This window comes from Bos grunniens, chromosome 27 (assembly GCF_055505025.1).
Source record: "Bos grunniens cultivar Pamir isolate PY7600 chromosome 27, Bosgru_T2T1.0, whole genome shotgun sequence".
Classification (NCBI taxonomy): domain Eukaryota; kingdom Metazoa; phylum Chordata; class Mammalia; order Artiodactyla; family Bovidae; genus Bos; species Bos grunniens.
This window is the reverse complement of record NC_141191.1, coordinates 2,287,806-2,300,965: the sequence shown is the minus strand read 5'-3', so window position 1 is coordinate 2,300,965 and position 13,160 is coordinate 2,287,806. Positions and strand designations below refer to the sequence as shown.

Sequence of the window (13,160 nt, the reverse complement as noted above, 5' to 3'; positions counted from 1 at the left end):
AGCGGGTGGCACTGTCCTCTGTCCTCAGAGCTGTGGGCTGCACCTCGTTTCACAGGGGACGTGTAATCAGGAATGAAGCCCGCATTAGAGTTGTGCCAGAACAGTATTTTTTCCATCACGATGTGTGGGGGAGTAATTCCAGGCCGGTGCTTTGTTTCACGATGAAATCACTGACTTCACGTCGGCTTGTGGCAAACAAGGCAGGTGTGGCTGTGGACCCCACGAGTTAAAGTATCAGAGTTACTACTGTCTCTTGACTCAAGGAAAAGGGAGAAACCTTCCAACGCACAGTTAATAAAGCGATAACGATGACACCAATTGCAAGGGTAAAAATAAGACGTAACGAGCTATTTACACCTACTGATGCTCAGCATCTAATGAATACATCATAAATTTTGCCTTGTGTTGTTCTGTCGCTCAGTCGTGTTCGACTCTTTGTGACCCCATAGACTGTAGCCTCCCAGGCTCCTCTGTCCATGGGATTCTCCAGGCAAGAATACTGGAGTGGGTTGGCATGCCCTCCTCTAGAGGATCTTTCTGACCCAGGGATGGAACCCAAGTCTCCTGCATTGGCAGGCAGCTTCTTTACCACTGAGCTGCCAGGGACTTCTCCCATAAAGTTCTATAAGAAAGTTGGGAGACATGGACAAGGCGACCATTTACTGTCTTTTCAGAGACTGCAGGTAACGTGTCGGCCTGCCGGCTGACTCCCTTTCCTGGGCTCCACTTCCCACAATATTCTTTATAAACAGAAAACCTGACCTGACACCCAGAGCTGGAAAACAGATGACGCAGTCTGCCATGAAGCACAAAGTAGTTCTAAGTGAGTCCTCACAAAGAACCAGGCTGCTGATCCACGCCTCCCTGGATGACAGCACACTGCTGTCAGCGTTCAATGAACATTTTTATTCTCCTGCTCTAAGTTCAGAATCTCAGTCACAGAGCAAACCCACCTACCCTGGGAACAGTGTTCCCACCTGAGCACAGCTCAGAAAACGTCCTTTACTGATTAATCCATTTGTTCACTGTTTTCATTAAAGACTCAGCAAGTATTTCTATAATGCTTAGCACATCCCAGGCCCTGGGGACCCAGCAGTGAGGAAATCCCTGCCTCCCTGTTCTCCCATCCCCAGGAAGGAGACACGGAGCCAAATACATCATTACAACACACGGGTGCTCCCTGTGACGGGCTCCAAGTGCAACCTCACAATAGTTTTGTGAAAAGCACCACGGTATGTATAAAATCCAATGGACTTTTCTGCCTGAACCTGGGGTCTAGTTTAATACTCAGTTAGTACCAGGTTCATGGTTATTCTTTTGAAAGAGAGAGACAAAGAAACACAAACATCTCTAAAGGTCACACCTACATGGTAATAATGTATGACTAGAAAAAAAAGCCAACTTAATTTTGAAGAGAAAAGAGAAAGAATCATTCAAATGGGGCTTTAGGAAAGGAACTCCCTGATCTCGGCCCATAGGCGAGGCCTTGGGGTGCCAGGCCGGGGCTCCCTGAGCTGAAGTCTGGCGCGGCATTTAGATGTGGACAAGTGTGGGTGGGATTGCTGCGGTGGCGGCCTCATCTGTAGGACAGTGGACAGGGCTTGCATCTAATGCATGCAGATACAGACTCTGAGCATCCCTTGACAGGCACACAGCATGTGCCTTGTAAAGAGCCCACACGCCAAAGTAACTCATTTCTTTTTGGCACCATTTGCCAGAGAGCACAGGCCTTTTAGAAACTTCCCTTGCAGAGACAACTAAGCCCCAGTCTGTGGGAAAGGGCGAGTGGGCGGGATGAGACTCCTCTGTCCCATGGCTGAGACCTGGGATCTCAGTTCCTGTTGTAAGTCTTCGGAAGAGGAGAGAACTCTGACTGTTTCATGAATCATAGACCATTTTGTAATAACTCAATATTCATTAACAGAAGGGACTAAATGTTAACTACCAAGTATCAGCTGAGAAAATGTGATCACGGTGATTACCTATTTGCAGATATGCCCAGAGCTTCTAAACCTACTTCAGTTCCGTTTCCTTTTCTTTCACGAAGTATCTCTCTAGTATTTTATAGACATAAGGCACAAAATAAATATTTGTGTACTGGATTCCATTGATTGTGTGACTGACCAAAATGGCAGTGAAGGAATGGCCTGCTAGAAACCAATAAACACCGACTTCCTGTTAGAGAGAGAGATCAAAGCACACACAGACACTTTAATGAACGGGTATGCGGCCTTGCCCTGCATTTGCCACACAGGAATTCAGAGGACCTTCATCTGCCATCCCAGAAACAGCCATGCCCCTCAGCTGGCGAAGCCTTCCTTCTTATTCACACTCATGGCGACATCAGACACAGTCACCTCATCCTTCCTTATCTCTTTCCTCCTTGGCTTCCAAAAAGTAATAAATGAATGTACATCTGTCTGTGCTCAGTCTCTCAGTCGTGTCCGACTCTTTACGACTCCCAGGACTGTAGCCCACCAAGCTCCTCTGTCCATGGGATTCTCCAGGCAAGAATCCTGGAGTGGGTTGCCATTTCCTTCTCCAGGGCATCTTTCCGACTCAGGGATCAAACCAAAGTCCTAGTGGATTTATCATAAAGAACATTTATAAATGGGTAAACAGAGGTATAAATGTGCTATATAATAAATCCACTCGGACTTTCAAAGCTTCCCCATCATTTGTGTTTAAAAAGCACAGCATGGCTCTGTGTTTTAATTACTATGTTAGGATGAAGTAAATTCAATGTAATTAAGTAAATTCAATGTAATCAGTTTATGAGGGAATGCTCTACATATATGAATATATGTCCCCAGAGTCTATGGTTTCCTGACTATGGTTCGCTGCCACCTAGCCATCATTTGAAAGGATCAGTGAAAAATACCAACTTCAGAACCCAAGTCTGAAGCCATAAACCAAGCTCACTGTACACGTGTGTGGCACTCTACTTCTTCTGGCACCTGAAAATGGGTCGAAAGAGTAATCTCAACCTCATTCAATCTCTTACTCCAAATCTGGGAACGTAAAAATGCCATATCCAAATTCTGTTTTAGCCTAATACCCCTACTGAAAGGAAATGACAACCAGCTAGTGCTAACTGAAAGTCTGAGCTTTGAACAGCTCTGGTGTCTTTGTAAACGCAAAAGGAAGTTGGTGGCGGAGTACTTTTCTCAGTCAAAAAAGTATTTTGAGTGTTTGGATATCTTGCACTTAAAGAAAGGCAGTTCCCTCAAAGTCATTTTACATGCCTGAATAATTCTTACCTGTCCAGGGAGTCAACATCAAAACTGGAAGGATCACCTGTGACGATTCTGCAGTTAGTGGGCCACTGAGGACCTCTTTTCAGAAGTGGCCAGATGTCATCTGAGGAATAATTAACCGGCCTGGGTGGTGGCCATTCTGGGAGAACCTCTGCACTTGACCTACATCTCAGGATAAGACTTGGGGATATTATTCGCATGTTTTTTACACAGTCCTTCCCACTGCAGCAGCTCTGGGCTCCTCTCTGCAGAGATTTTGCTTGGGGAAGGCAGTTTAAGTTGACCCCTCTTGACTTTGGTGATTTAAGGGAAAGAAACAAACATGGTTATTTCTTTCACAGCTACGCTGCACCTGATCCACCTGTGTGTCATGTCAAAATCTGATCAAAGCAGTGGGCACCCTGAGTTGGTACAGTCTTCCCTGGTGGCTCAGATGGTAAAGAATCTGCCTGCAGTGCAGGAGACCTGGGTTTGATCCCTGGGTCAGGAAGATGCCCTGGAGAAGGTAATGGCTACCCACTCCAGTATTCTTGCCTGGAGAATCCCACAGACAGAGGAGCCTGGTGGGCTGCAGTCAGGGGGTTGCAAAGAGTTGGACATGATTGAGTGACTCACATACACACACAGAGAAAGACATCCAATGAGCAAGGTGTCTAAGAGGACGGCTTAGCCCAGGGGAGCTTAAACACTGAACTTTAAATATTAAGTGAGTGCAAACTGTTCATGTAAATGGATTTAAATATTGTATAAGCTGTAAATTCTCAAGTTAACTGTTCTTACATTCAACAAATATTTACTGAGTCCTGTACAGCCCAGGTGTACACACAGATCAGGAGACTGGGCGAATGCAAACTCAGCGCAGCAAATACAAATGTGCCTGAGCGTAGCCGTGACCTTAACGGGTGTGAGGAAACACACTGACTAAAGATCAGAGATGCCTGGGAACCACGGGTGTTCACCACTGCTTCAGGCAGAACGGGCCAGCCTGCGAGCAGCAGCCTTGCTTAGCAGCGACGGTGGCCTCTGTGATTCCCGGCCGTTGTCCCTGGAGCCTGGTGTGGTAAGACTGGTCACGTAGTGGCAGGAGCCCGTGTGGCCAGCACACCATGAAAGACCCCACCGTGAGCAGACCTCAGCCTGCTGGCCCCTGGTGTTTGCACACACGACTTCAGAAGGCATGTTCTGTGTGGCCAGCAGCAAAGGGACCGAGAAAGCGCCCCTGAGACCCTGGGCCCCCTGGAAGCATATCATCCCCCGTTGCATGGTTGTGTGCTGTGTTCTTCGATGCAAACCGAGCACTCATGGGTGGGAAACTCCAGCCCCTGTTCTAGAAGTGTCTGATGCAGTGTTCAACACCAAGAGGTGCCTGTTCTCATGGTCATGGAGAAAAGAGAGTCAACAGTAAAAACTAAAATAATTTGTTACTAATTATCTATGAGAAAGCCTAACACAGAAAACTGCAAATATCTTGCCCTGGGTCTCCAGGGAAGCCTTGCTCACGAGAGCAGAGAAATCCTACTGCGAGGCCTGCTGCTGGGCTATGACCCATCAGCAGCTCAGTCAAGCAGATGCCCTCCTTCCCAAGACAGAGAACATTTTAAATTTGAAAACTAAAATGCAGGAGATTAAAAAATTACATCAAAATGCAGTTATCAAAACGTTAGGAAATTTCTGTGACCGGGGTGTCTATTAATGCGGTTAATAATGAGATCTGGCAAGAGGACTGATAACGACTGTTGATTTCAAAGCCTCATGAACATAAAGGGTGTTTTGAAATCCTGGCATGAATTGTAGGGCGGCTATATACTGGGTCCAACACACCAGGGGTTGGAGGCCCTGCTAAAGTAAGCCTGTTCTGTTGCTGCATTTGTAACGGGGGGACATTTTATATTAAAGTTAGACCAGCACCTTACATGCCTCCTGAGAGACCTTATGCAGGTCAAGAAGCAACAGTTAGAACCAGACATGGAACAACAGATAGGTTCAAAATTGGGAAAGAAGTACGTCAAGGCTGTATATTGTCATCCTGCTTGTTTAACTTATATGCAGAGTACATCATGTGAAATGCCAGACTGGATGAAGCACAAGCTGGAATCAAGACTGCAGGGAGAAATATCAAAAGTCTCAGATATGCAGATGATACCACTCTTGTAGCAGAAAGCAAAGAGGAACTAAAGAGCCTCTTGATGAAGGTAAAAGAGGAAAGTGAAAAAAGTGGCTTAAAACTCAACATGCAAAAAACTAAGATCATGGCATCTAGTCCCATCACTTCATGGCAAATAGATAGGGAAACAATGGAAACTGTGACATTTTATTTTCTTGGGCTCCAAAATCACTGCAGATGATGACTGCAGCCACGAAATTAAAAGATGCTTGCTCCTTAGAAGAAAAGCTATGACACACCTAGACAGCATATTAAAAAGCAGAGACATTACTTTGCCGACAAAGGTCTGTCTAGACAAAGCTGTAGCTTTTCCAGTAGTCACGTATAGATGCGAGAGTTGGACCATAAAGCAGGATGAGCGCCAAAGAATTGATGCTTTTGAACTATGGTGTTGAAGAAAACACCTGAGAATCCCTTGGACTGCAAGGAGATCAAACCAGTCCATCCTAAAGGAAATCAACCCTGAATATTCATTGGAAGGACTGATTGAAGCTGAAGCTCTAATACTTTGGCCACCTGATGTGAAGAACTGACTCATTAGAAAAGACTCTGATGCTGGGACAGACTGAAGGCAGGAGGAGAAGGGGACGACAGAGGATGAGATGGTTGGATGGCATCACCGACTCAATGGACATGAGTTTGAGCAAGCTCCGGGAGCTGGTGAAGGACAGGGAGGCCTGGCATGCTGCAGTCCATCAGGTCACAAAGAGCTGGATATGACTCAGCAACGGAACAACAAAGATGTTAGAAAAATTGAGGATCCACTTTTTATCCCCCCTCACCTCCTGAACATATTAGGGGTCCCCCAGGAGCCCATGGATCCCAGCTGGGGGCCTCAGCTGCAGAGCCCATGGCCCCTGTGGGAGTCTCTCTCCAGTTTCCTCAGCATGCTTCCTGCAGGGCTCAGCTGCAGACCTGCCAGGTGAGCAGCGGGCACCTTCTCCCTGGAACGACCTGCCCCTAACCCGGCAGTCGGGACAGGCTCCGGGCCCAGCAGCTCCATGTCTGCTACGTCCCGAGGGCCCCTCGGCCTCTTGCCCCTGCTTCCATGGGGCTTCCCCGGCTCCTGCCCTCAGTGCTCCTCCTGGACCTGAACTCACCTGTCCTGCAGCTCCTGCACACCGACTGCCCTGGCTGCCCCAGACCCGGCCGCAGGGGCGCCCTCGGGACCCGCCTGAGCCGCCGGGTGGCTTCTGTCCTGCTTTGATGTCCCCGGACCCCAGGGGAGGTCAGATCTGCCACGTGGTGGTCAGGAACCACCAGCCTGCAGAAGCAAATGGTGTTTCTATACTTTTAGATCTACCTGACTGATCATTTTACAAGCATAGCTTCTCAACATCTGTGAAAATGCCTCCCATCTTAATGACCACTCCGGCCCCTAACCCCAGCCACAGGACAGAAGATTCCAGTCTGTCTCCTTAAGGTCAAGCTGCTGGCCAGAGTGCAGGGCTGCTGATCAAAGTTCCTGTGTAAATGATACGACCATTTAAAATGTAGAACCTGAAGAAATAATCTTTGTAGATACTGAATTAGTCACGTCTGTGCAGAGGAACAGACCAGAAGAGGTGTTCACACATGGAGAGAGAGGTTTACGAGAGGAACTGGCTCGAGTGACCGTGGAGCCTGTCAAGACCCGAGCTGTGTGGGGCCCTCCAGGTGGGGCCCACCTGGAGGCTGAGCAGAGCCGACGGTCAGTTCCCATCCAAGGGCCAGCAGGCCCAAGACCTGGGAGAAGCTGGTCTCTCAGGTCAAGTTCAAAGGGAGAACAGTCAGGCTGGAGGAATTCTCTCCTACTCATGGAGGGTTAGCTTTTTGTTCTGTTCAGGCCTTCAACTGATTGGGCACAGCTCACCCACATTAGAGAGGGCAATCGGCTTCACTCAGATGCGAGAATGTTCAGTTTAGTTCAGTCGCTCAGTCATGTCTGACTCTTTTTGACCCCATGAATCACAGCACGCCAGGCCTCCCTGTCCATCACCAACATCCGGAGTTCACCCAAACTCATGTCCATCGAGTCAGTGATGCCATCCAGCCATCTCATCCTCAGTTGTCCACTTCTCCTCCTGCCCCCAATCCCTCCCAGCAACAGTGTCTTTTCCAATGAGTCAACTCTTTGCATGAGGTAGCTAAAGTACTGGAGTTTCAGCTTTAGCATCAGTCCTTCCAATGAACACCCAAGACTGATCTCCTTTAGGATGGACTGGTTGGATCTCCTTGCAGTCCAAGGGACTCTCAAGAGTCTTCTCCAACACCACAGTTCAAAAGCATCAATTCTTCGGCGCTCAGCTTTCTTCACAGTCCAACTCTCACATCATTCTTTGGCGCTCAGCTTTCTTTACAGTCCAACTCTCACATCCATACATGACCACAGGAAAAACCATAGCCTTGACTAGACGGACCTTTGTTGGCAAAGTAATGTCTCTACTTTTCAATATGCTATCTAGGTTGGTCGTAACTTTTCTTCCAAGGAGTAAGCGTCTTTTAATTTCATGACTGCAGTCACCATCTGCAGTGATTTTGGAGCCCAAAAAAATAAAGTCTGACTCTGTTTCCACTGTTTCCCCATCTATTTCCCATGAAGTGATGGGAATGTTAACGTGTCAAAAAACACCCTCACAGCAACACCCAGAATAATGCTTGACTAAACACCTAGGCCCAGGCAGGCTGACACAAACTTAACCATCACCGATATCACATGTCCAGTTTTCCAGCATTTCTTGGACTAGCAGTGCCTTAGTCCTCACCCACTGCTGCGGCTGCTAAGTTGCTTCAGTTGTGTCCGACTCTGTGCGACCCCACAGACGGCAGCCCACCAGGCTCCCCCGTCCCTGGGATTCTCCAGGCAAGAACACTGGAGTGGGTTGCCATTTCCTTCTCCAATGCATGAAACTGAAAAGTGAAAGTGAAGTTGCTCAGTCGTGTCTGACCCTCAGCGACCCCATGGACTGCAGCCTTCCAGGCTCCTCCATCCATGGGATTTTCCAGGCAAGAGCACTGGAGTGGGGTGCCATCGCCTTCTCCAGTCCTCAACCACTAGTCCAAAGCAAAAGTAACCAGCCACCAGGAAACTGGGCAGGAGAGACAGATGGGTAAGATGAGCAGGTTGCAGGAAGCCTCCTTCTCTTCCCCTCTGAATGATGTTTCAAAGGATAATTTTTCTTAAAGGCTAATTCTCCAGAAAATAGAAATACCTAAGAGGAAACCACTAGGTATGAGTCCAAACACATCATTTTAAGTTGTCAAAGTGTTTCTTGGAAAGAAGAAGCAATGAATAAAAACCCGAAATTCTGAAAGTAACAAGTACATTATAATTTTTAGTGCATTTTGAAGACAGCATGTGTAAAATGATTACGTACAGATAATCAACATACTCAATATATATACAGTACTGTGTGGCCACGTTCCTCTGACTTCCCATGTTGGCTCATCCTCTACCTCCTTGCAAGGAAAGAAGACTCCTGACAGCCAGTGATCTGACTGAAGAGCACAGCACAGTACCTCTTTCTTCCCGAGAGTAAACTTATTTTCTTTTAAAAGTTCTCAGAATACTTTATAATTTTGTAAATTTAAATAACTGGTTTTAATTTAATGTTTTTTAACTAACACATTATAAGAAACAAAAGCCATAGTATCAATGCTTTCTAAACATAATTATGAAATGATGTAAGTATATACTGAGAGTAAATACGACCCACTATCATAGGCTGCAGGGCTTTGCAGGTGGCACTAGAGGTAAATAAGAGCCAGCCCGCCAATGCAGGAGACTTAAGGGTGGCGGGTTCAATCCCCGGGTCAGAAAGATCCCCTGGAGGAGGGCATGGAAACTCACTCTAGTATTCATGCCCAGAGAATTGCATGGACAGAGAAGCCTGGTGGGCTACAGTACATGGGGTCTCAAAGAGTCCATTAGATACTACTGAAGCAACTTAGCACATATACATGCACAGTAGGCTACATGTTGTGGCATCTGATATGTCTATATATTTAAAAGGGGAGTACATTTTAGAAATAAATGAAAATTAGGATTTCTCTGTTTTAATAAGTGTGTACTTTAGCTGGAACTCATCTGATTGGGGGTGGGAGGGAAGGCATTTGTGTTGGCTCCTACACTAGTTAGATGAAGAGCAAATCAGTGAAGGCTTCCTGGAAAAAATGATCCCTGAGTTGATAACAAAAGCATAGCTCAGAATTAGGCAAAAAAAAAATCTGAAAAGCAAATTCTGGGATCAGCAACAGCACGTGAAGTGAGAGACTGCGAGGAGGGGTGATGCAGCAGTGGGGCAGGAGGCAGGGGGGGCCAGCGAGAAGGGCACGGAGGGCCGTCAGTGTGCTCAGCACGTGAGCAGGCCGGGGGCGCAGCCACGAGGCGACACGGCGGGGGCCGACCGGTCAGCCCCACAGCACTTGCACCCTGGGATCTAGCCGAGTGACGCATTCTTCCACCCATTCACACACGCGTGAATTCATTTATTTAATCATTGATTATTTAGGGTTTACGATGCTAAGTGCTAAGTCTGACTGGCTCACGTATCCACAGTTCTTAAACAATTCTTTCCTGCAGTGACTGACCATGCCCACCATCATGATGGCCTGACGGGATTACCAGGGTCCTGGCTGGCGGAAGGCCAGAGGGCAGGAGTCAGGGGAGGTGCTGTGGGGAGCGGGCCGAGGTCATGCGGCCAGAGCCCAGGAAGATGCCAAACTCCACACGCAGGAGGCATCTTGGAAACGAGATCACAGGAACGCTTGAGAGGCAAGTTACTGCAGAAATACAAGCCACCAGATAGAAAAAGGTTTACAGCTGTTTCCTCCATCATGCCTGGTATGGATTTTCCCTCCGTGGTAATACCTCCTGGAATCAGTGCTGACGTACGTTGAGAAAACTTCTGACCCAGAGAAAAATCATTATCATCTAATTTTACACTGTTTTCCTCCACGATATCAATAACCTTCCCTCCCTAGAAGAATCGGGTGAAATGCATATTTAGACAAGTAAATCTATCTGATAAATCACTTCACAGATGAGAAAGAAGCCATGTGTGAAATGAAAGTAGATGTTTTCAAAACCACTTCATTTAGTGAGAGGACTCTAATCAATACATGGGGTGTTTGGTGATGAGGGAAGCAGTGGGTTGGAGAGTCGTGCCGGCCATGGGTCCCAGCGCCCAGTGGTGGAGTCTGGTCCTGTTTCAGGTCCCTGGAGATCAGATGACAAGTCTCTGTTTCAGCTGCATCGTCACCCATCTTAAAGGGTGGAGGGAAATCACAGGTGAACTCAAGCCCCAGACGAGAGAAACGCTCAGTGGCAGCATCAGCCTGTGAGCGCTGAGAACGGAGCACCTGATACACGTTCCGAAACTGCTAATGGCCCTTTCGTGCACACGCTTGGAGTTTAATTACTGTTAGATGAACATCAACATTACACATTTGCGTTTATACAGGTGACGCAACCAATGGACGCCGACTTTTATGTTTCAGGCTTAAAAAGACATTTAAGTACATCTTATTGTTCAAAATAATCACTGGGAATGTTTTTGAATAACTTTTTGGGGAATTATTTTCAAAAGCTAATTTTAGGAGTATAAAAGAAAATGCACTTGTCAAAATAATCTCTCTCTCTCTACACACACACACACATCAACGAAGCATAGTTATTAAATGCATGATCTTCCAAATAGTATTTCAACATAAAATCATGGAAACCCTGTTTTTGCCTCACCTCCAGACAGGGGCGTCTCATTTCTTTGGTATGTCTCACAATCCTATTAAGTATTCTGTTGCTGTAGACCATCACTATTCTATTTAGGAGAGAAAAATTTACAAATATTCAATTTCTAATGCTTAGAGTAAAAGAGGGGAAGGGAGGAATTAAGGATCCGTCTGCACCTTTAAAAAAGGTAGCTTATAATTCTATAAATCAATTATTTCAAGGCAACTTGCTATTTTTCCTGATGTTATCCATCTCATCTCTTATTCCCCAGACCACTCCCTAACTTTGGAAGGCATGCCTGCCTCTGCTTACCCCACTGTTTTCTGGAAGAATTCTGACTCTATAACTAGGCCAATGTTCAGGAGAAATTTTGAAGAGAAGCGTTTTTTTTCTTTTGTTAATACATTTGGTAGATACATGTTGGGAATACCAAGATGTATTGGTAATACTTGGTAAAATGATATGTACATAAATCAGAATTTTAGTTTGAGTTCTGCACTGGTTCTTATGTCTGTGAAATCTGTTTTATATTTATTCCTCTGGAGTGACAGCTCTATAAACAAGAAAGTCATTTTCCACCAGGTGATTATCGTTTCAGAGCATTTCTGAAGACCAAGAGTGTGCTTAATTGTTTGCTTGTAGGAGACACTCAACGAATATTGGTGAACCTATCAGTAATTATCTCTTACAGCATATTTTTAAAATCTGCAACGATAGTAAGGTAAATAAGATAAGTAAGTAAGTAAGATAGAAACTTCCTTAAGTTTCTAATTAGTTCACTTTCCACACTTTTCCCCACAAGGGCAGAGCGTGAGGGCTGGTCCCTGACATCACAGACACGGGGTGCTTCCGGGGGAAGCTGGGGCTGGGCCCCACGGGCCCCCAACGTCCTCAGCATCTGCAGCCCTGTGTGGAGTGGGCCCTGGTTCCTGCAGGGCACAGCTCCCAGAACAGCGCCCACCCTGACCCCTGGGCTCGGGAGCATGGGGGCATCACGGCCTCTGTTCGGGGCCACAGGCAGCTGGAAAAGACCAGAGGCCCCATGGCACTCCGAGCTCCCTAACCCTTGGGCGGACCCGGTCATGTGCTCAGAGCTTCTGCCTGAGTTGGACACCGAGGAGCAGGAGACTGCGAGGCTGACCCGCCCGCGATCCCAGAGGCGGCGGCGCAGGTCTGACTCTGGTGAGCCCTCTCCCGCCTGCAGGCTCCATGAGTGACAGGGCAGGTTCCAGGCAGCCGCAGGATCCCCCGACACCTAGCTCCGGTCATCGCCCCACGTCCTGCCAGATCCCCGCGACACCTAGCTCCGCTCCTCGCCCCACGTCCTGCCAGCTGTCCTGGCTTCAAACACGCGCAGCTCTGTCGCGGGCGGGTGGCGTGTGACACGGCCTGCTCCCGCCCTGGCTCCCAGGAGCCGTCAATAACTGGGGCCACTTCTCTCCAGTCCTCCTCAGGATCATCCCCGCCCCAACCCCGAGGCGTCCAAATCCCACGCTCTTCCCATCACGGCTCTCGGGGACTCTGATCGCTGGCTGCTTCGTGGGCTTCTCTGGGCCGTGTTTACTCACGGTGCTGCATAAACCAGCACAGTGCACAGAAACATTAGACAGTGATGCTTAGCTTAGGTGATAAATTATCAAATTTATCTTGGCTTTCCCCAAGAACTGAAGGAGACTGTGACCTTCAGTTCCACGAACGGTCTGCTCTGCGGCAGGCATCGTGTTGACGGATCTGCCAGTGCAGACTCGGGCTGGGCCTGCAGTGAGGACCCCACGTCACTGCACATCAGCTGAGCTTTTACTGCTGTCTATTCAACTTCGGTATCTAAAACAATCACCTCCCAAACATCAATGTTTTTCATATACAAAACTTTACGAAAACTCTACTTGACTGTTATAAGGAACCTTGACAATCGATAGATTTCATCCTAAGAAAAAGAAAAGTAATCCAGGAAAGAAACATTTCAAAACATCACTGCAAACAGCACTGTGTCACCAACGTAAGCTGGAAAATTTCCAGATGTTTGGAG

At 47.3% G+C, this 13,160-nt stretch overlaps 1 protein-coding gene across 2 annotated transcripts in view; it reads right to left on the bottom strand.

Annotated features, from left to right (window-relative positions):
• DLGAP2 (DLG associated protein 2) overlaps positions 1-13,160 on the bottom strand; it is a 637,838-nt gene that overhangs the window by 42,597 nt on the left and 582,081 nt on the right. The window lies entirely within an intron of this gene.